This window comes from Coturnix japonica, chromosome 2, assembly GCF_054131305.1.
Source record: "Coturnix japonica strain WE chromosome 2, WE-NBRP24, whole genome shotgun sequence".
Taxonomy (NCBI): Eukaryota; Metazoa; Chordata; class Aves; order Galliformes; family Phasianidae; genus Coturnix; species Coturnix japonica.
This window is the reverse complement of record NC_140664.1, coordinates 40,709,165-40,732,772: the sequence shown is the minus strand read 5'-3', so window position 1 is coordinate 40,732,772 and position 23,608 is coordinate 40,709,165. Positions and strand designations below refer to the sequence as shown.

The window sequence follows — 23,608 nt, the reverse complement described above, 5'->3', positions numbered from 1 at the left end:
CTGGAAGCCCAATATGAATTAATGAGGAATAGGCTGTGCAGAAAGTGATGAGATCCATATCTGTTATAAAACTCAAACCCTGAAAAGCACAACAAAACACCCTCCCTTCAGAAAGTAGCAATCCTGCTGTGTCTGCTGCCTGCATTCCAGGGGGGTGGGGGTGGGTATTTCCTTGCTTACTACTCCCCATCTGCTCCCCCATCTGCCAGGCAGCTTACCTTTCCTGTCCTCACCCCAGAATGATTGACAGGCATTTGGCTAAAGCTTCAAAATACAAGTGGCTAAAGAAAATTCACCCCTTCGCATTTTCTCACTGCCTTTGATATCAGGGAGAGAAGAACATGCACTTATGAGCATGCATGATTATTTTAAGAATTAAAAGATTTCATTGGCAATTTTTATGCCTCTAAGCAGGTGCTGATCACTATCCTGCTTACAAAATATTTATAATTCAGCTGTTATTCTAGAGGATTCTATATGAACTGAAATTAATTTGTGGTTGGGACAATGCTTGCAGAATACTTCATATGTTGAACTTGTTTGCTTTTTAACATACCAAGGGTTCAGTTTTAACTGAGAGTTATTTTCATAGAATCACAGGATCACCAAGGTTGGAAAAGACCCACAGGATCATCCAGTCCAACCATCTATCAATGGCCAATAGTTCTCACTAAACCATGTCCCTCAACACAACGTCCAAACAATCCTTGAACACCTCCATGGTTGGTGACTCCACCACCTCCCTGGGCAGCCCATTCCACTGCCTGATCACTCAGTCAGAGAAGTAGTATTTCCTAACATCCAGACTGAACTTCCCCTGCCGCAGCTTGAAGCCATTCCCTCTAGTCCTTACCACCAGTTACATGAGAGAAGAGGCCAACCCCCAGCTCACAACCTCCCTTCAGGTAGTTATAGAGAGCAATAACATCTCCCCTGAGACTCCTCTTCTCCAGTCTGAACAATCCCAGCTCCTTCTGCTGCTCCTCATAAGGCCTGTGCTCTAGACCCCTCACCAGCTTTTTTGTACTGCTTTGAACACACTCCAGGACCTCAATGTCTTTCTCACGGTGAAGGGCAACGGCAAATTGGCAGAGAATTGAGACAAATGACAACTGGAGGCCTTCAACAGTCAGTCAGGAAAGTCATGCTACTTGGTAACACTGAACAACTTAGTCTAAAATGCAAAAGGCTCCTGCCCTCAGAAAAGCAAATAAGTCAGTATTAATGGGTACATAAACTGGCCTTCTACCTCATGTTCCTGGTTGTTCCCATCAAAGAGAAATGCTATCAGGAGACATGATTTCTTAGGCACTCTCCTTGTTAGAGTCCTTTTGCCAGGTTTCTTGGGCTCCAGCCATTCTATTTTGGAGACATTCAAACACTATCTTTTGTAAACAAGAACGCAGCATTATGAGCCAGGCAAGAGTTATGCAAAGTAGTACCTTGAGGAAATATCACATGCTACTTAGCCTGTTCAAGAGGGTGAGGGGATTTTTTGGGTCCAGTTTACAAAGCAATGAGCAAGTAGAAGCTTTTTATTCAGTCTAGCATGACTCATACATTTCAAAAGAGACCATTTCCTTTGTAAATTTTTTTGAAACTCCCTGCTTTCAGAACAAAAGCCACATTTTCAAAATGCTCATGAAGTGGAACTTATGTCCTTAGATACTAGTCCAGTGCATCTGTAATGAAGGACTTGTCCCTTCATCACTCATGCAGTGCCTTTTCAATGAACTACAAGAATTCACACCAGGGATTTTCCTAGATCTGTCCTGTGTAGTGCTGCCTGTGCTATCCTTACTATCAATAGTAAATAATGTCTTTTTTTTTGTTATGAAAAGACATTTTGAAAAGATTGTGTGATCACCACTCCCAAAGACTCACCTCCAGAGGGCCATGTTGCTGAATTTTCTCAGAAATTAAATGTGTATGCATGAGTGCGAATGAGAAAGACAGAGGGAAATTAATACCTTTCGGTGTCCTAACTTGGCCTCTCGAGTCCTCATTGGTAACAGGTTCATCACTCAAAGAGACTTTGCATTCAGTCCACACTGCAATCACAAAACACTTTGAGGAGCCTTTCTTCACAGTGAGGCTCTTACTCATTTCTTGTCCTCCAGTTTACAACTGTTTCTGGGGAGAATAAAAGCAGATTCCTCCTATTGGAAGGGGGCAGCTTTAGAGAAGGACAGTTTCCACCTTATGTACCTTTAAAGTATAGTTTGTTTGTTTTATTTTTACATACACAACAGCCTCAGAGACAGTTAAAATATCTGTATAGAGATCACAGTCAGCACAATCTCTGAATTATTATTCTGCCTGTCCTACTTATTAAGATCATACCTTAGTGACTAAACCCATTATTATACATTGCAGGCAAAACAGCTAATGTTGTGTCAAAACAGTGAGCATTTCCCTCAGTATAAAAAGAAAATTAATTTTGCAGTACTGACCAAGACAACTGATGAACCACTCTTCTGCAACATTTGCAATTTGCAGAACCATGAGCTGGCACTGCTGCATGTAATCATCATTTACTCTACAGAATACATTAGGAAAAATATATATATATATAAAAGCAACAACACTTCACCTTCTCAATAGGTGATGTAAATGGTGAAAATAAATAAGGAATTATTGATGATGCTTATATCATTCATATTCCTGCAGAACAACACTGTTGACTATTGCATCCTCTCAGTAGTCCATAGAGATACACATCTAATGTAAGATACAGCACTTGCTTGAATCATCTCCTGATAAATCAAAGCACTGTTTCTGCTTTTAGAGTTGCCATTAAAATATCTCCTCTGGACATAAGTACTCAAGTTCTGGTTCCCTGTGCTGTTACCTGAAGTACTGATAGGTGCTACAGAGGGCATAACAAAAGCATACCACACATCATCGTAACAAGCTGACACAAGATCGCTTCAGATGAAGGATCTTTTCAAACCTGATGCCTCCCAAGACACCCACTAATAGCTGAGACAGCAGTGATTTAATCTGACTTAAAGCAATTGGACAGAAACTGGCTTGTGTGCATGTCCATATGTCTCTGAATGCATGTGCAGTGCTATGAGATGTCACAAACTTCCATTTTTTTTTTTTTTAACTCAGCCATAAACATTTGCTCCAGGCAAAACACAGTACACAGTGTTCCACCCTGGGAACAATTTTTGTTTAAGCAAATTAAAAAATATCAATTTGCTCTTTTTTAAATTTATGAGTGCCAATATTTCTTGCTCCCCTCTTCTAATATCCACCTACGTGACTCTACATATGACTCAGTAGGGATTTGATTTATTGGAATTAATTTGGTAAGTGATTAGTTCATACCACAAAGTAACGGCTTCTCACTTTTTTTTTTCCACAGGGGGAAGGGAAGTTGAAGTAGTACAGCTGTTAGAATGGAGAAAAATCTACTGTGAGGGTGGAGTACCTATGACAGTATAGGTTTTCTTAGGATTATGTGACCTCTTCTTTGCTCACCCCCTGTACAGAATAGCAGAGGTTAATTACTGCTGGGAAAATCATCCCTATTCCAACAAATGTCATAATAGGATATTGAGCCCAGAAACATGGGATATCCAACTTCTGGCAATTAAAAACTTATCTAGATTTGCTATGCCAACATATCTGTATTTCCTAACTTTGGAGAAACAAAATGATCTCAGGCAGCTTGCTTTTTTTTTTTTGCCTTCCAGCTAGACATGCAGAAGAGCTATGTACCAGCAAAAAAGGTAGAAAGGTATGTATTACAAAACTGAGAAAAGATAAAAGTACTCAAAAATGGAGAAAATATAGGCTTGCAAAACGCCTAACACTGGTGTGGTGGTCTTTGTTGTTAAAGAAGATGAAGCTTCAGGAGATCTACACAGTAGAAAGCCATACCAAGCCCTACAGTCCTGCCTTCCAAAACATGGTTCCTTAGCTCTAGCCTCCATCTGGCTAGCACTGGTTCCTTCCTAAGTGAAGCAAGACTTCTGTTAAGTAGTCACAGGATTGAGTTAATTAATTAAACATTCTGATTTGCTTTGAAGCAGCCTGATGTGAGTCAGGTTAGGAAGCCAGAAGAAATATATATATATATATATATAGGTGAGATTTTTCCCTTTCAGAATATATGAGAGGGTGAGTCAAGCTTACTTACAATATATTCCTCTGTTTTACAGGGGCTGCTGGGTGTCAGCTCTCCATCGGTTCAGAGCTCTGTAGCTTGCTCGGAGGCATGGCTTCTCTCTGGGGTGTTGTATTTGTGGAACCTTCTTTATACTTGAGTATCAGTTTTCTACCTTGGGGAGGGTAGTGCTTCATGTAAACTTCTGAGCATACAGTTCTGTCAAGCTGTAATATTTGAAACCCTTTTAACCGCAATCACAGAGATACTAAAACTTTCTCCTACTTTCCTTTTATTATCTTTTCTAACATTAAATACCTACACAATGCATTGGAGGTAATATCATTTGTAAGTCTTCAGTATTTATTAATGGCAGGTATGTTCCCTTGGAGAGTTTGTGAAGCTCCTCTGAAAGTCACCTCTTTTAGGGAAGCAAGAGCTCCTTGCTAGGAGAGATCTCAGAATCCTCAGCAATAGGCATGAAAAACAACTCCTCTCTGCGTGCACAGCTTTCCACTCATGCTTTTCCAGCATGAAGAGGAGACTTTCTGTATTCTTCCATCTATCTCTGATTTGTGCATGGGCAGGGAAGCATAAAGACCTGTATTGCTCATGGGCTTCTCAAACACAACATTGCTAAATACATCTTATATTGCTGGAAGCCTGTGAATGCTGATACAGACGATGGGCAGAAAACTTCAGTGAAGTTGCCTTTGTTTTTTAGCCTTTGAATTTTTGCTGATCATGATCAGTTTCATAGTCTGATGGCAAGTAGAAAGGGATTATTTCTTTCACTCTGGATTTTAAGGATGAGCATATTTATTCAGAGGATAGAGGAGACCAAATTACAGTGTGCAACTGGGGCATAATAAATTCACAGTAATTACAAGCTTGTGTTCCTCGATTCTTCAGACACCATCATCTGAAAATATTCTGATCCCTTCATAGTTAGCTCATTTACGCTTTTGTCCTTATTGAATTAACCATTGTCTTTTCTTTCATGCTGTCTCCTGAGGGAAATCCTTTTTAAATCTTTTTGGTTTAATTCAATTAATTGGCATATTGTCTGGACTTACGTTTCCCCTCCTGGGTCTTGAACTTATGTTTCCTCAGTTCTCAAACTCCTTAGCTACGTTTCTGCAGCTTTGATTGACAGCTCGCTTGATCAGAGGACAAAGCATGTGCTTTCATATCTTTTACTTCCAGGCTAATGTTTAACAATGTAGTCAGTTTATCAGTCAATTTGTTAAGCCAGAGTGAGAGTTCTCTGCTCTGAAGTCATCACAAAAATCAATAATAATCAATTCATTTATTCTAGCTACATTAAATTATTATTAACTGTAATAATTAAAAATAAATAATTTAAAGGACCTCAAGTCTTCACTGCTTTATGAATAATCTGTGCTTTTGTCCTTTGCTACCAACTTCCACATTTTTTAATCCTTTTCCAGTTAATGAAAAACAGCACCTAAATCATACTGCCTTTTCAGTATAAAAAATTAGAGGGTGAAGGCTTTGCTTTCAGCACAACTTCTTCACTTATATTAGCAGAAGAATGACTGTGCAGGAAGTATGAAGCATGAAGCAGAAAAAATGTACTTTTGATGAAGCATTATTTCTGTAGTAAGAAAAATGGGTTGAAAAACATAGACTTAATACTACTCTTAGTCAATACATTTTATGGCTATAATAAACTGAATTAATGGTACATTGAGGACATTTTGTCAATGCTTTTTTCTTCTCTTTTTTCTTTATTTTTTTTTTCTCTCCACAGGACACACAAAAAACATAATAACTTCACCACGAGTTGCTCACAGGAATTCTGTCAAGCCATAGGTTTGAATATATCTTATATACCATCAACCAAAAGAACGAAAAGTAGGACAAAAACAGAAGTATCCCAAGCAGGACCCGAGGAAATGACCACAAGTTGTACCAGAACAGGTTTAGGCTGGACATATGAAGGAACTATTTTTCTCAGAGAGTGGTCAGGCACTGGAATATCCTACCCAGGGAAGTGGTGGAGTCGCCATCACTGTCAGTGTTCAAGAAGTGTCTGGATAGGGAGCTAGGAGATATGGTTTAGGGGTTTTCTGTAGGTATGGTAAAGGGAGGACTGTTGAACTAGATGATCCTACAGGTCCTTTCCAACCTTGTGATTCTATGATTCTATGATTAAGGCAACATATCTTTTCCCATAGGTATTATGATTCCTCTTGTAACAAACTGCTTCAGGATGGAGAGATGTGTTTCTTATGCTACTGTACATGTAGAAGGCAGAAATCTGATTTACACAGAGCTTTGTACCACTGTGCTTAGCAGCTGCATTATTGTAAAAAAAATGATCAGGCACAGCTGTAGTTTGAACCTGAGTGACAACAACATAATGGTACTTCAATACCAGTACACCTTCTTTTGGTTCCTCACCAAAAAGGTACATGATTGTCAAGATTTCTTTTAGTGACTACCATTGTAATCTAATCTCTTGATACTAAAGACTTCAGTATCACTTTAACACTCAACCAAGGGCAATTGAATTGCTATGATATTTCAACATGTTTCTGCTTGTTGGCTCACTTCCAGCAGCACTTAGGTGTTAGAAAGTCCCAGTTTTGCCATGATGTATTTAAATTAAAGAAATTAAAGATAACTTTACCGTTCATCTCTACCATCTGAAAATATCAAAACGTGCAGAAGTCAGAATCAGCTACTCCTGCTTTACCAGCTTATCCACATCTGCATTAGAATACCTTCAGTTTTATCCTTCCTTCACCATTGCTCGGTTTCTGTTTGAAAGTACCATGAAGTCTGAGTTCAATTAAGGCCATTCATGTAATTACCTCATTGTGTTCTTATGCTTTAAATAGAAACACAGATGCCTGAATAAGCCCTCCTAGTTATCTGAATCTCAATTTTACTAACACTGCCAAAATTTGAACTCTAGTTATAAACGTTTCTGTCTATATGTTCTTTCTGGACAAGACTGACTAATGCTACTTTGAGGGTACCCAAAATTTCAATTAAACCAAATCTCTTTTCACAGCTATTGTTTTTGTTACTACTGCTTTCATGCTCTTACAATAAAATCTGTCCATGAGAATTTTTAGGCTTTCCATGTGGAACAGCTGCAGTATGACCAAATAATAAAGCCACAGTATTTCTTGCCAAAAAAGCTCCAAACTTAGACTAAGCCAATAAATGATAGATTATAACTGCTTTAAGTAGTGCTATAGCCTCACATCAAGCTACAGATACTTACTAAGGATATAAAAAGGATGCTATGGTACTAATGTATATTAATCACATAAAGACTAATGTACACATTCCTAGACATAAATGATATAACAATAAATAAGATTAATTCCTTTTCTGTTAGCTGGTCAGTAAAGCTAGTTCTAAGAAATGCTAATGCATATTAATCCACTGGAACATTATGCTATTTTTCTATTTTGTTAGTTACTTCCCTTACTTCATAAAGTTGTCCTGCCTTTTAAAATGCCAAATACTATCAGATAACATGTGAAACTGTAAAGGAAGCCAATGAATACAAATAGGGGGCTGAAATTAAAATATTCTAAAAACATTAGATTTTTACTACTTGCTTTTGTCATTGGTGTTAAGAAAGTTAAAGTTACTGAATGAGGATATCATAACCTTTACCAGTGTCTAACAACACAGCCCACTTCTTTGATCATCTTGGGGGGGCCGGAGAATTCTGGTTAATGATTAATAATGACAAGACATTTAGAGGTAATTTTTCAAATCTATCTAACTTAGTATAATCTATAATATGTAATATTAAAATATAGTACAGACTGGTGCTTTCAATCCTTGTTCAAAGACAAAACTTGTAAATAAAACATTTTAGTAAAAAAAGAATCGATGTCCTTTTATGTAGAATAAAGACTAAAGAGTTGTTAGCAGTGTGGTGACCACCCATCAGTCCAGGGAGTGCTAATGAAAGCAGCCCCAGAAGTGGCTGTGGTTAGAAATGAGGAATGTGCTGTCAGGATGACCATGAGGGCTGACATTTTGCCTGGCATTTGGGGCATCAGAAGAATGAGACTCTATCCACCGGATATGAACGTTCACTGGTGTGGTGTCCACTGTTGTGGAGGGGTGGATGCCCACCACTTCTGTGCTCAGCAGACACTTGTCATCTTCCTGAGTGTGTCCTTACAGTAGAACAACTGACTCACACCCCATCGTTTTCAGATAAAGTAACATCACATAATAAACTATGGCTGCAGACTCTCCAGTCATGCCATGCAGTGAAGATCTCAGCATCACAGCATTTCAGTCTGTTTTTTTTTCTGTTAAGAGTTTTCTTGGCTGTGATAAAACATGACTTTCAAAGATCAAATTGGCAGAAACCAGCAAAACAAAACAATTGTGATTGTGGTTAAGTATCCATTACTAACTAACTGAAGAGTTAGTAATGTTAAAGGGTAACATTATTAATGGTTGGAGAATTAAAGTATAAGAGACCGAAGCTGCAAGGAGCAGCAAACATCAGAAGTATGGAATATCCATATTTCATAAAGGTGCTTAGCACATTCCAAGATCAGGCCTTAACTACTCCAAAGGCTCAGAGAGGCTATCAACACCACACAATGGAGCAGGACAGTGCCTGTTGACCAAATCTGTTCCAGAAACCAAAAGAAAATAATTATGTCTGCAAAGCATTATCACCATACAGAGCTCTCAAAACCCACGTGGGTACCAAAACACTGATCTGTTCTTTGCTAGCACCAGCTTTTGTTGATGACTTCAGACTGTTGCATAGTTTCTATACAGGTTGTCCCCTAAAGAGGCCTAAAAAGAGAGGCCACACCAGTGCAGAAACTAGTGAGAGTAGCTAATCTCAGTTTGAAATTATTCCACCCTGTGTCAGGACTCTGCCTGCTCCATCATGAAAGGACTGGAGATTTTATTTAGCTACAAATGTGCACTTGCAGACTTGGAGAGCATGTGCTTATGCTTCTCTCCTTTACACCTAATGAGTAAATGGAGTAACCTATGCTGTGGAGGTAAGCAGTTAACCTCGATTTTAATGATCTGGGGACATCCTATGAGTTCTGTGGGATGGCACGTGTTCTGAGGTGAAGGCTTATTTTCATAGTTTTCTCTTATCTCTGGCCAAACTACTTCAAATCATACTATGCGAAGAATCCTGGGTAAACGACTCCTTTTGAACAAGAAAAGTCAATAAATATTTTTAATATAACAGAAGACGTTGGAAGAAACAATGAATTAACTTATAATATTCTAAGAAAAGCCTTCATAAGTACATATAAATATGTATTTATATATATAAGTTGTAGCTGCTTATCTACATAGGAATATTGTCATTAAGGGAAAATGAAACTTCACCTATATGATAACTGCCACTTACAATTCAGAAAAAAAATTGAGTTACTCTGTTAAAAGCACTGTGCCAATCTAGAAATTCTTGTAATATCTAAATCAACGTCTTTCAGATGTCTGTGCAAGGAAAACAAGGCTCTAACAATTGAGCAACCAAATACCTTTTCATATTAATCAGTAGGAACTTGATAAATTCCACTGATGTGGAAAATTAGCACCTTTGCATGTTTCCCAGATTTTGATTTCATTTTGGACACTTGGTCATGAATTCTAAGTGCTGCCTGGCTGGATACAACTATTTCAGCTGAAATCCATTATATCTTATAGAATTATGTGCTTTGTTAGGGAAATGTTAGTTATTTCCATTTCAGCATCTGCACTGCAGTGGATCTATTATTAACAGTGAGCTCATTAAAAAAATGAAAGAATCTGATTTGTGTCTTTGGTTTGGGGGTTACCAAGGCTTCTGCTGAAACAAATAAGCTGGCTGTGCTGCTTCCAGCTGACACAGCTGTCACAAATGCCTCCACCGCCGCTGCATTGCACAGGGATGCTGGGCTACAAGGCCTTGTAGCCATATGTAAACAATACAGCACTGATGACAGGTTTACAACACTGGAGACAACATGTGCAGCTGTTAGCCACTGTTTTTTATAGTGCAGAACAAATGTTTCTCGATTTGCAGGCGTTTGGCATGCAGCCTCTGCGGAAACAGGGAGGAGGGAATGTGGATGGCTAGCGGCAGCTTTGCTACACCAGAGAAGGGACTGAAGGCCATGCTTCCTTCTCCTCACCTCCACCTCAGTGGAGGAGAGAGGATCCTGTCAACAGCATACATGCGTTTTGTGGTGTACATCTGGAGGACTCCAATGAAATAAACATTGTTTGTGATAGGAACAGCTGATGTGGGCTATGGCAGTGTCACCAAGCTAAGTTGCAGCAACAACCATAGAATCATAGAAGAATAGAATGTTTTAATAATATCTCATATTCTCTTAAACCACATCCCAAAACAATAACAATGTTTTATAAGTAATTATTACTCTCTCACACTCTTGTGCATATATGTACATTACATAAAAACTTGGGCATCTCAACTAGCCAAGCCATGTCAAAGTACATCTTTGTCAGCAACGTAATTTTGAGCCTGCATTTCAATACTTGCTGTCTCACATAACTTCTAGTGATGGAAATCTTCTAGCTAATTAATAATAATGAACATACTGATAAACAGCTAGGTCATGAAAACTCAGCAGCATGTGGTAGTAAATAAAAAGCTCTGGGACCTGTTTTCTAGCCTCACAGGCAGTGTCACTGCATAGTTTGTGCCCTAATAGTTATCATCCACGACATTGTTGTGGACCATTTGATGTCCTCAGGACAGTCCCTGACCATTACTGTTTTCTGACCCCAGACTGGCCCTGCATTGGTCAAAATTATACAAAAGAAGTATATGAAAATATAAAGAGCATTGTGGGTCACAGCTTGTGAGAATGCACTTGTCATGTTTAGTATATCGATACGGATTTTGCTTTAGCACAAATGGTAGTGTTAAAGTATTAGCTGCTAATTCCACTGGACAATGAGCTGCTATGTTGGAACTCCCTTTTGCAAGGGGAGTAGTTGGTGACACAACAAAGCAGATGCAAGATATCAAGATACAACTTTCATGAAGACTTTGAAGATAAAAAAAAGGAATTGCTTGCTCACAAACAAATGTAACTATGGAAAATAAAATATACGGGAAAGCTATTGCTTGTTCCTATCTGCAATTGGAAAATTGATCCAGACTGCAGAATCAACTATTTGTAAAAATCTTTTCTTGCTTCTTCTTAGTTATGATGTTGCTATCTTCCATATTGATCTTTTTTTTTTTTTTTTTTCCTATGAATGAGAGGAACTGACAATTCAAGGAACTTCAGGAAATGTGTTTTCTTTAGTTTATGTTTTCAGGAGTGTGCTGAATTCAAAATGATATTATGTCTTTTATTTAAAGTATCTTTCTCTCCCAGGTAAGTTAAATTATTACACCTTATTTTTACTAAATATATAGCAAATGAAATTCTCAGAAACAAATGAAAACAATCTTGCAAGCTTGTTTTAAAAAGTGTTGTTTGTTTTTTTTTTTTTATCCTGCTAGAACTATTTTGCAAAGAAGATTAAATCTGACCACATGACTGTAAAGAACTGCAGTGTGATAAAACAATATTCAGCAAGAAATTTTAATATAAGCCAAATGATTACGTTGCGATATAGCTAAGGGGAAATCATAAAGGGAATGATCTTGATTTGAGAGAGAAAGATCTGTAATTGCTGTATTTGATACTTAGCAGCATGTCCAGATGACTGGGTGACACATTTGAGAGAATTATTCCATCACAGAGCTTTTAGGAGAGCTGTTATTTATGGCATTCCAAGGCCTTCATCCTCGAAGTTTAATTTTTGAAGTTGTTCATATCCTTCTCAATATTGATGTTTTTTTTTTCTGTAAGTGCTGGAAGTAATGACTATTTATGACATATCCTACTTGCACAATACCCATTTTCTCTTCTAACAAGGTCACACTATTGCTATCTATAAAAATTGCACATTCTTGCCACAAAAAGCAGATGCAGCTGGAAAGATAATTTCAATTCTGTGTAACCATTTGTATATAAGAGGTACATTTCCACAAATGACTTCCAGCCTAACACACATGCTCTGCCTTTTAGCTCTGGGTGGGGTTTTATAGCCATCGTAAACTTAATCTTCTAATAGATAAAACCCTACAAAAACAGATGGATTATGAGATTGATGGTAGTGTTCTCCTGCAGCTGCCCTCTTTTCCTTCCCCAGTGAGTACTAGAAACTGACACATGTGCTCATATGGAGGCATATGAGAAGTTTGCTCCTGCTTTAACTCCATCTGCATAACAGGTGGGTTTTGTTAGTTATCCATGATCCATCCTAGCATTGCCTCTCACCACTTATGACAAATTGTTCCCTCTGCTCTGCAAAGCAGGGTTTTATCCTGCATCTTCTGGAGTAAAACCCTCATCCCATCATCTGTTACAGATCTGAGCTGCAGAGCAGTGTGGTAATTCCTCTTACCTGTTCTCAGCTTTGGTATAGCCACGAGTTCGTAAGAACTGCATGCTTACCATTTTGTACTCAGATAAGCAATACTGGTCACTTTAAAGGACTTTGCTGAGGCAAAGAAAAAAAGATCTGCTAATGCTTCTCTTTAGGGTTTTCCATTTGCAGCATTGTGTTTAATTCAAGTGATGTTATACGTGCCCAGTGATGGCTTTGTTGATCTAAATGCCTTGGACAGTGATTGTCCTTGTTATTCTATTATTTGGTTAGAAATAGCCAGGCAAAATTTTCCGTGCTGAAGCCCCTTCTATTGCTTGTTACTTACCTGATCACAAATCCCTTCATTTAAGTTCAGGTTTTATACTCAAATTTTGAAGTATTGAATATGGATTATTTTTCTGGGGTGCATTAAAAAGAGCATGGCCAGCAGGTTGAGGGAGGTGATCCTCCCCCTCTACTCTGCCCTGGTGAGGCCTCATCTGGAGTACAGTGTCCAATTCTGGGCTCCCCAGTACAAAAAAAGACAGGGATCTCTTGGAAAGAGTCCAGCAGAGGGCCGCAAAGATGGTGAAGGGCCTGGAGCATCTCCCCTATGAAGAAAGGCTGAGTGAACTGGGTCTGTTTAGGGAACCTGCTTTGGAAGGGGGGTTGGACTCAATGATCTCTGTGAAGTCCCTTCCAACCCCTATAATTCTGTGATTCTGTGATGCTCATTTTTTTTTTAAATATTATTTTTAATCGGTGTTTTTTCTTAAAAATGGCAACATCAAGTCATCCGCTGATGCAATCAATGACTCACTTGACACCTTTTCTGTGTTTACAATGAGCAGTTGAAATTATATATTAAGAGATGCCAATTAAATAAGTGTTAAATTAGGCATAAAAACAATTCAGGATACTATAGATAAAATGAGGTCAAAATAATGACAGATGAGTGGTGTAATTTTTACAGTGCTACTGAATGATGATCAAGAAAAACAAAATAACAGCAGAGCAAAAACATAAGGCAGGAAATACAAACATTCATATTTGTCTGAAATTAGAAATAAAAAACCTAAATATCTGTCTTCCTAAACATACAGAAATTGCTTAGATGTATCAAGTCACTTTACTTTTCCTTTTTTTACATGTTGGCATTATCCCTGCTCCCAAGTCCTTTTCTGTGTTTTATACTTATGGATTTGTACACAGCAGTACTGCTTCTGTCAGATTATTTCTGGGAGTCACATCTTCTTATACCCTCAGCTGAAATTTCGGATCATGTCTTTATCTCTTTCTGTCTATTTTATATTGTTTTGCATCCTTTTCAGATAACGATACCCTACTCAACAAAGGAATACAATATGTCTTTTCAATTAAAGAAAACAAACAAATACAAAACCTATTTACACTGAAATATAAAACCTCAGCCATGTCCACAAAACTCACCAAATAGTTTGGATATTAATATGGAGCAGTACAATTAGTGAGGCAGAATACACACTACTTTGGTGATTCAACTGTAAGTTGACAACCCTTCAACAGCTGAAGCGGAGCACCGCACTCTGTATTTACCAGCCTGGAACAGGCAGTTCTGTAGCTATCAACAGTACAGTTATATCCTCCTCTAAGTGGTTCAGACCCTGCTCCAAATGTTGGGTTGTGAAAGTTAGTATGTGCTAGGGAAAGCAATGACCCTTTGGTCAGGGGAAGACTTCAGGGGAAGTCCCAAGAAGACTTCCTGACCTGGAAGGAGTACTGTGAGGTAAATCTTTGCTGTTTTCGACTACATACAGGAGAAAAGGTATGAGATACTGGCAAGCTTAGTAGGACTGCAGGGCACATGGACATAGACGAGCAGTCTCCAAACATTTTTGGTCATATATCATTATGTCCTGGTTTCAGATGAGACAGTTGTTTTTTTTTCTTCTTAGTGTCTTTTATGATGCTCCATTTTGTCTCCGGGAGAAAAACAATATTGATAAACACATCAGTGTTTCAGTTGTTTCTGAACAGTACCATGCAGGATTTTTCATCTTCTCATACTGTCCTACCAGTGAAGGGGGTGGGGAGTGATGGGGCACAGGGAGATGTGAGGGAGCAGAATTAGGACAGCTGACCTAAACTGGCCAAAGGGATATTCCATACCATATGACATCATGTGAAAAAAAACTATAAAACTGAGAAGAGTCAGTCAAGGGGGACAGCCACTGTTCAGGGTCTGGCTGGGCAGCACCTTGGTCAGCAGGTGGTGAGCTATTTCATTACTTGTTTCATAAATATACATTATATTATTATCATCATTATTATTATACTTTTTCTTTTCTGTCTTAGAAAATTGCTTTTATCTCAACCCACAAGTTCTACTTGTTTTCTCTTTATTTATTTATTTGTTTGTTTGTTTGTTTGTTTTTGGTTCTCTCCTCCATTCCAGTGAGGGAAGGGAGTGAACAAATGACTGTAGTGATTAGCTGCCTCACAGGTTAAACCACAACACATTAACAAATGTTTGACCATGTACCTTAATATGTGTAGATTTGTTAATAAATTACAAACATTTACTTACACTTACTGCTGAACTAATACATTATGTACAGTATCACATATAAACAAATAATAATAATAAAAGTGATGGGACAGATGAAATAAATGCTATTTTAAAATATTTTATTTAGAAATATTCACATACTTTTAAAAGAAATATGTTATTACTTCACCCCAGTGGGTTGTCTTCCATACCTCCTGAGCTGTATACACACCCCATTGTGGAGACCACTGCCCTAGATGGTGCTGGGACAGGTTATGTTTTCTAATAACAAAGAGACATGCTTCCTCTTTCTCCAAGATGGAGGTGTTAGATCAGGAAAATAAGTACTTCAGACAAACACTCCAGGAAGCCAAAAGCAGAATGGCACAGGCTCTGAAATCTCCCTTTCTAATCCTCTCACAACAACTGAGGAAATCAGTGAGGAATTTGCACATATTTTGTTGCTCCGAAGTTATCAGGTGTTATTTTTCTTGATTATATTATGAGGATTGTTTTAATGACAGAACCATATAACTAAACTACTTTCTCTACAAAATATTGAAAATCTATAAGATGTGTTCAACAGTTTAGAAAAATCTAGTCATGAATACTCAATGAATGCTTAATATTTTCCATCAATTTCTCTCGCTTGTCTCTAGTTTATTAGGGAATAGAAAACGTCTACAGTTGTAAATCACTATTCTGCCTTACCATTAACTAGCTTCTTCTACCAAACAGTGAGATGTTCATCTTCCTTCATCAAAAAAGCCTAATTAAATACTACAATTTGTATGCCTAAGAAAATTTGAGAATATAAAACCACGATTCTTAAACAAGCTTTACCAACTTACAAAAATGACCCTTTGCATACATTGTAAGGGAAACTCGCATACAAATATGAGAAAATACATTTCAATATAATCAGTGTTATATATTTGTTCTTATAGATCAAACATTTTCTAAAAAACACATCCCCAAGCAAAGGTTTTTTCAAGACATTCTCGAAAGCCTTGTACAGAGTAAAGCCCATTTTGGATCTGTTAAACATTGGAAGACTGTCTTTTTCTATGGAAATACTGTACTGTCTGTTGCATAAGAAGAGTGTTCAGTGTAGTCTTACTATTGCTATGCTCTCGTTGTCTAGAAAACCTTTATAATAGTGAGGAGAAACAGCTTGAAATGAATAAAAGCTGCAAAGTCCAAAGTAATATGCCAGTTTTACACAGTGAACTTTCATGCTTGGAGCTTATGAAATAAACAGTGCAGACAAGCAGCTTTTTGCTGTGATCTGACTTGCAATTTGCACCTCTGAAAAAGCAATATTCTTTTTTTCCTTTTCCCGAGTCCTTTTAATCAACATGTCTCATTCTACCTCATGGCTGGCACCTCTGCTGCAAGAATCTAAATTTTCATTAAAATATGCTAAAAGTAATACAACCTCCTAATGAACCTTTTCACACAGAGAAAGAAAGAGAAAGACAGAGAGAAACAAAAAACCCTGAAGGAAATCAATTATTCTACATTATTTTGTACTCTACTTAGAAATGTGTGGTTTGCTGACCTAAACATGAGGGAATAGATGAGCATTCACATAGTTATCTGCTAGTATGTTGATTAAAGGTTCCCTGGGGCTCCTGAGACCTGTGTTCTGTTGGACCGTGAACTTCATATGTTGTACAATGCATGCACCTCCAGCTGCCAGCTTTTCCCAAGCCCATTCAGTCCCTACCCTGTGACACACCTAGTCGCACACCCACCCAGGGGCAGCAACCTTAGGAGAGGGCAGCTTGAATGAGGCATCTGCCAAAAGAACACTTATTTCATCTGTCTCGCAGGTTTCTCTTGAGAAATCACCAGGAAAGGCAGCAGTGAGTGATGGGCCGTGAGCCAGAGGAGCTGTCTTGGCAGTCTGCACAAACCCTGCAGATCACAAGCCGAATCCCTCCCGACTGAAACAATAAAGCTGCTTAGTATTTACTCTTATGCTTTCTCTCCAGTATTTTCTATCATGTTACAAGCTGTGAAAACACTTCATTTCTTATTTACCAGATGCTAGTTCCTTTCTTATTTATGACTTGAACCAAGCTTTATATGGAGAACAACTTGAACCCAATTAAAAGTCACAGGAAGGAAGAAAAAATACCTGAAATGTACTTAGAACATTTTTTTCCCTCCCCAGTGGGGAAATAAATATATTTTCACATTTCAAACTATCTGACTTTTTAAATAAGGGAAATCATATTTACTGGTGAATTGGAGGGCAGTAGTTCTTTGTGGTCACAATTTGGCCAAGTATTCAGGAGACAGAGCAGGGCTCCTTTTCTTCTCCTCCCAGTTTTTGAGAAATCTGAGGAGGAACATCAGCCTCTCTGCATTTTCAATTCTTATCTGGCTTTCCAGGTTTGAATTAAATAATGGAACCAAAGAAATGCAGTGGAATGAAAAAAATCACTCTCTCTGCCCTGAAAGAGGCCAGTTATGTCAAAAGCCCATTTAGCACTTCAGCATACTTTGGTTCCAGGTTCTTAGCTGCAACAGCCATGTGTATAATGTTTGGGCTGTTTCTGACAGCCATATGAGATTCTGCTGGGTTTTATTTCACATTGAAAATATCAGCTGAGACCTTGTCATTGCTTGCCTTATTTTTACAGTTCATTGTACATGGACTCACTTTTAACACAGGTAAAACTGGGCATTTTAAAGCATGCATTTTCTTTTACTTTGGTTGCTTTCTTTTATAAATCTACACTTCAAACAGTTGACATATTTAAAAGAAAGACTGGCCTCCAAATTGAAATTGCAGGAAACTACAACACTGAGGCACACAGACAAGCTGCAGACACAGCTTGAATCTGAAAGCAAGACTATCTGCATCTGCGGATTACTCTCACTTGGCTGATTTATGCCTTCACAGGCAGGACTAAGTAACTTTGCAATTTCATTGCATAGCATCTGTGCAACACTGGACACCAGCTAGAAAATCTGTGTGATATCTTACCACATTTTGTAGATTTAGTGACTTTGGTCCCTGCTAGCTGCAGGTATGCAGTAAATATGATCTCTGTCTGCTCTCAAGCATCTGTATAGACTTAAACATCTGTAGAGCAGAAGCTTAAATGGGTTGTGTAATATAAGGAAAAGAAGACTACATAATTACACTTTATTTACTTGTAAAAGATCAGTTACTAAAAGAACTGTATTTTCTAAGCATGAAAAAAAATGCTACTTCAATTAAATTGGCAAATGCACTTACATTAATTCTGCCAATGAGAGTATAATTTCAAAGTGGCCAGGGTGAGTGTAAGGACAGTGAAAATAGATTTTTTTTCTTCTGAGGAACTGGCAGTAATACAACAAGCCTTTGCAATAATTCCTAAGAGTTATTGATTTTGGAGCCAAAAAGAACCATTGCATTAATCTGGCTTGACCTCTTGTGCAGCAGTGGATTTTGCCCAGCAAATTCTCCAATAAACTCAGTAGCATTTTACTTAGCTTAAGAAGACCTTAACTTTTTTTTTTTTCCTCTTTTCTTTTAAAGTTTTTTTAAAAAGGCCTGAAATAGTGAAGGAGCTGAAATCTGCAAGTTCCATTCATGATGTATAATAATAAGAGTGAATTTCATATTTCTGGCCCAGATGTATTCAGGTATCACGTTTAGAGTCTGACACATTTTCACAGAACTTCTGAATTTGACTCTGTCAATCATAAAAATCCTTCCTTTTTCTGACTAGTAATGAAAAAACCACAATATATTTAAGACTCATTTCTTCTGGGGCAGTGTATGTGAGCTGTGCTAGATGGAGCAAGCAGAATTTAACACCTACAGCAAGACTCTAGTGTGATATAAATATGATCTAGATTGATCTAATAGTCCACATTTCTGTCTGAAAAAGAGAAAATAGCAGAGTTAGAAAATGTGACTAATGCACTGAAATACAGCCATTCACCTGAGCGTGCAGAGAACATGAAGCAATAACCCTAAGGAATAAAAAACCTGCATGCAGCTCTGCACAGCATGCCGTCTCAGAGAACTGTGAAGTGAAACAGGCAAACATGAGGCTTTCATGTTCCACCAGTTCACCTAAATAAGCCACACAATTAGTAGGCTACAAATGTTGCTACAGCTTTGTCTAGTGGGGATTACAAAATGGAGCATCCCTTACACAGTTCCACTCCTGTTTTCATTGGTCATCCCCACTCCATCCCTATCTTTGCCATTCAATGAACCAGAGACAATCAGGGAGAGAGCCAGAGAGATATTTTGGGTAGACATGATAGCAGCCTTTCAGTATCTAAGGGGGAGCTACAGGAAAGAAAGGGACAGACACTTCAACAAGGTCTGTTGTGATAGGATAAGGGGAAATGGCTTCAAACTAAAGGAGGAGAGATTTAGATAGGATATAAGAAGTTTTCTTACAGTAAGAGTGGTGAGGCTTTGAGACAGGTTGCCCAGAGAGGTGGTGGGTGCCCTGTCCCTGGAGACATTCAAGGTCAGACTGGATGGGGCTTTGGGCAACCTGATGTGTCCCTGCTCACTGCAGGGGGGTTGGACTAGATGTCCTTTAAAGATCCTTTCCAACTCAAATGATTCCTGCTGCAGTCTGACCTGTCCAAGAGCTCTAGGATGGTGCTGGGAGTATTGCACAGCCTGGGATTCAACCAAGATTTCCCATTGAAAGAAATGAAGAAAAACTGTCTGCTGTCATCAGAAGTGTTTTTCCTTTTTTCCTGAGACATGAATCCCTCATGACACACAAATATCTAGATAAACTAGCAGTAGAATAAGTGATCACTGTGAAGCTCAGAAAGCTCTTTTAGATCTAATACTTTAATATAAGCATTCTTGTTCATTACAGAAGACTGTGCTATGTATATTAGAGTTCTGTAAATTTCTTAACAGTCCTAGTAAATTTAAAAATCATTAAAAGAATAAACAGAAGAAATAGCTTTGTATAGTCTCACCTTTCAACTAAATTGGATTTGTCAGCTGAAGTCATGTAGAGGCAAACAACTTCTTTACAGGATATACATGTACCTCAAGAGAGTATTTTCAGCACTGGAAACTACGAGATGGCATTTCAGTGCCCTGCGATATTTGATAGCTTGGATATGTTGTATCTACAGAAGAGATGCCAAATTGTTGAAAGAGTGAGAACTAAGGCATAAAATTTGAATGCGTGCACCTGTCATGTATAAAAGGCTTCTTTTTGGGTTCCAGTTGGCATTTGAACTAGAAGAAATACATATATTTCCATTCCAAGCTGCTTATACACTCAGTTGTAGTTTTCAGTTTTACATACAGGTAGGCTCTTTAGGTATTGAGATACGCTATTCAATAGAGATAAGCAGTAAAACAACTATACAAGTGAGAAAACCAAACAAATAGTGTGTTTTTTGTTCAGAACAAATCAGTTAAAATGTTTAATTCTAGAAATTTGGAATTCAGCTACCACATTGGTGTTTTTTTATAATAAATTGTCCATACAATTAAATTTCCTCATTTTAAACAAGACTAATTAAGTGACCGTATGTTATCTGTTGTATATTAAGTCTTTCTCTTCCTAGTTTCTGGATTTTATGACTAGTACATTTTCCATCTCCCAGATGTCATCAAGCTGACAAGACTTATATTTTAAGGACTGGAAATGTCTTCTTCACTTCTTTCTAACAGTTAAGATGGTAGTCGCTGCAACATGCATGTATGTCTAAAACGAGTGAACTGTATGGTCATACCACAACAGCCTCTTTAACCACTGGTTACAGCTGTCAGAAGCATTGATCAGATTTGAAAATGTAGTAGACTAAAGTGAGAGTGAATGGTTATTACTGATACTGAATAACTAGTGCACCAACCCTCTCTAGTGTTGGGAGTCTCCTGCCATGAACTACTAGGTCTTAGGTATTCAACTCAGTGATTGGATAAGATGAACCTACTACAATTTCATGACACTATGACTTCAGAAATCTTAGAAATGAAATAAAAACAAATAAATAGCAAAGCCTTTCTTTATACTATTTTTAGATATCATTTTAAACAGAATATCCTATGTTTAAGTGACCTCGAACACACTCAGCTGCTTTAGGTCCTCCAAGCACAAGTTGATTCCCTGATGATGTTCATGCCCCAAACTATTGGTAGCAGATGATGGCTAAAGACTAATGCATTCATTATTAGAAATCTTATTAAAAAAAAAGAAAGATATTTTATTGTGATAGGTGGATCTCTGGTGCCATAAAGAAAGAAGATAGATGAAAGGACATGATGCAAATTTTTTGTGGTGCACTTATTTTTTTTATAAGTAGGACACTCTGCCACCTAAGATGAAGATAATTTGTAGTAATCAACTCTGCAAACCTTGCTCCTGTCGTTGTTGTTCTTGTTCTTTGATAGCAGACGAATAAGCAGTACGTGAAATGACAGCAAAGATGCAGTAGTTCCAGTTTAGCAGACCTATCTTGTAGGGCAAGAGTGTGTTGTGCACTTGAAAACAAGGTGCATATTCTTCTTCAAACTTCCCTTTTGAAAGTTAAAATTTTCTTCCTTTAAATTCTACATATTTGTGTATATAGACACAAAAAATCCCTATTTGAAAATAACAAATAACCTCTGTATGAAAAAGTAGTTTTATCAACTACAACAATCACACCTGTGCTGTACATCTATCATAGTCGGAAGAGTGCATTGTGCTGTTTCCATGCATGAACGGTGGTCTGGATGACCACTGTTACCAGACTGTGTAGAAGTAATAGATGAGGTATATAACATGCTGGTATATATTTATTTAGATAGGGATTACTGGTGTATTTAAGATCATATCTGTTTAATGACAGAACAGTATTTTATGTTTTAATGCAATGATCCCTGTTTTTAACAGTTTCAGTTTTATCGAATACTGCAGTCCAGAGATCTTTGGATGAGAGTTAGTGAGAGTTTTGGATAGACAGAGATTTTGGGGCTTAGCTCATAGTAGAAAATATGATTGATGTGAGTATGAATACAGATTCATTGATCTGTTGATGATAGTATCAAAAAGCAGCCTGACACAGGTCCAACTGGCAGAGACCAACATGAGGATACAAGAACATGGACATTTATCTCCTGGAACTTATATGCCTGCCACTTGAACCAACAAGGCTGCATAACATCCTAATGTACTTGGCCAGGTCAGCAGCCAGCAACATTTTCCATTCAGAGACTTTGAAATGAAACACCCTTCACCCTGTTTATGCTTCATGCATGATTAAGAGGTAAGAAAGCAAGCTGTATTGGTATTACAATCTGTCAAGGAGACCAACCTTTTGTACAATAACAAAACAAGCTTCTAAACATATTTTCAATGTGAAACCTCTTGTGTAGCTGTTTATAGAGTACTACAGGAGAATTATATTAAAGGGACATTAAAGCTGAAAAGTCAAGATCCTCAAAGTCAGTAAGTATTGAAATTCAGATTGCCTGTGAAACCAAAATTCTGTTCTTTCAGTAATACTCATTATAAGTTGTATCTTTGTGTAGGACCCAGACCTTGCTCAGAGAAGAGAATCAATGGTGCTCAGTATTTGAGGATCTCTTCAGTATTTTGGTATGTCAGTGAGATTTGTTTTATTTACTTACATACTCATGTACATGCTATTCAATGCTGCGTTGTTCTCCGGCATCCTTTACATAATGTCACAAACAATAGGATAATTCAGACTGGGCAGGACCTTAGAAGTTCTGTGGTTCAACACAAAGAACAGACTCTCTGAGTAACCTGTTCCACTGCCTGGTTCCCCTCTTTATGAAAACTTTTTCCATAGATTCAGTCTAAACCTCTCCTGTTTCAGCATATTCCCATTGGCTCTTGTCTTTCCACTCTTATGTGCACAGGCTGGCACTGGCCTGCTGGAAGCCTCCTCGTGATCCCTTAGCAGCTTCTCATAGGGCAAGTGCTCAAGCCTCAACTCTCCTGCTGACCTACCAAATTCATTATAGTTTATAAATGTCTTGGGGGCCCAGAAATGGACACTGTACTCTAAGGGTAGTCTAATGAGTGTTGAGTGAGGAGGATAATCACTTCCCTGGATGTACAGCCTTCTTTCCTGCCTGCATCCCTTCAAGCCTTCAGAATGTCTCTGTCCACGGTCTTCTTAGCTCATGAACTCCATCACCACTGCACACCCTTACCACATGGCTTCCTTTATAGCAAATAATCAATATTCCTTCTTTATTTTGTATCATTCAGTACATGGTGCTATTATTCATTTACTGCATGCTACCTAGTTCTTCTGATTAGAGGCATGGGTACTTCAGCATAAAGTTTTCTGTGGAACTGGTATCTGCCACATGTGAGTAGCAATTCTTTTATCTCTGTAGCCCTCCAGGAAAGGTAAGGAGATGGGTGTAGAACTGTTCTGATGTGGAATTGTCTCTGCTGATTTTGAATTACGTTTGAAATGCTGAAGTCTGATTATTCACAGGATTTAGCATTACGTAGCACATTATGCATTCTGATAATAACTCTCAAAAGTTAGTTGGGGCCAAGAATAATCTCAGAGGCTAAATT

The 23,608-nt window shown here is 38.0% G+C and overlaps 1 long non-coding RNA gene across 2 annotated transcripts in view; it reads right to left on the bottom strand.

Annotated features, from left to right (window-relative positions):
- LOC116652954 (uncharacterized) overlaps positions 1–4,233 on the bottom strand; it is a 45,950-nt gene extending 41,717 nt beyond the window's left edge. Inside the window, exons 1-2 of one of the 2 annotated variants that reach the window (XR_014942596.1) lie at positions 4,151–4,233; positions 1,971–2,133 (exon numbers count right to left, since the gene is read on the bottom strand). This is a non-coding gene — a long non-coding RNA (uncharacterized LOC116652954). The remainder of the gene's footprint in view (positions 1–1,970; positions 2,134–4,150) is intronic. The other variant, XR_014942597.1, reaches the window with a different exon arrangement.
- Positions 4,234–23,608: the final 19,375 nt, after the last annotated feature.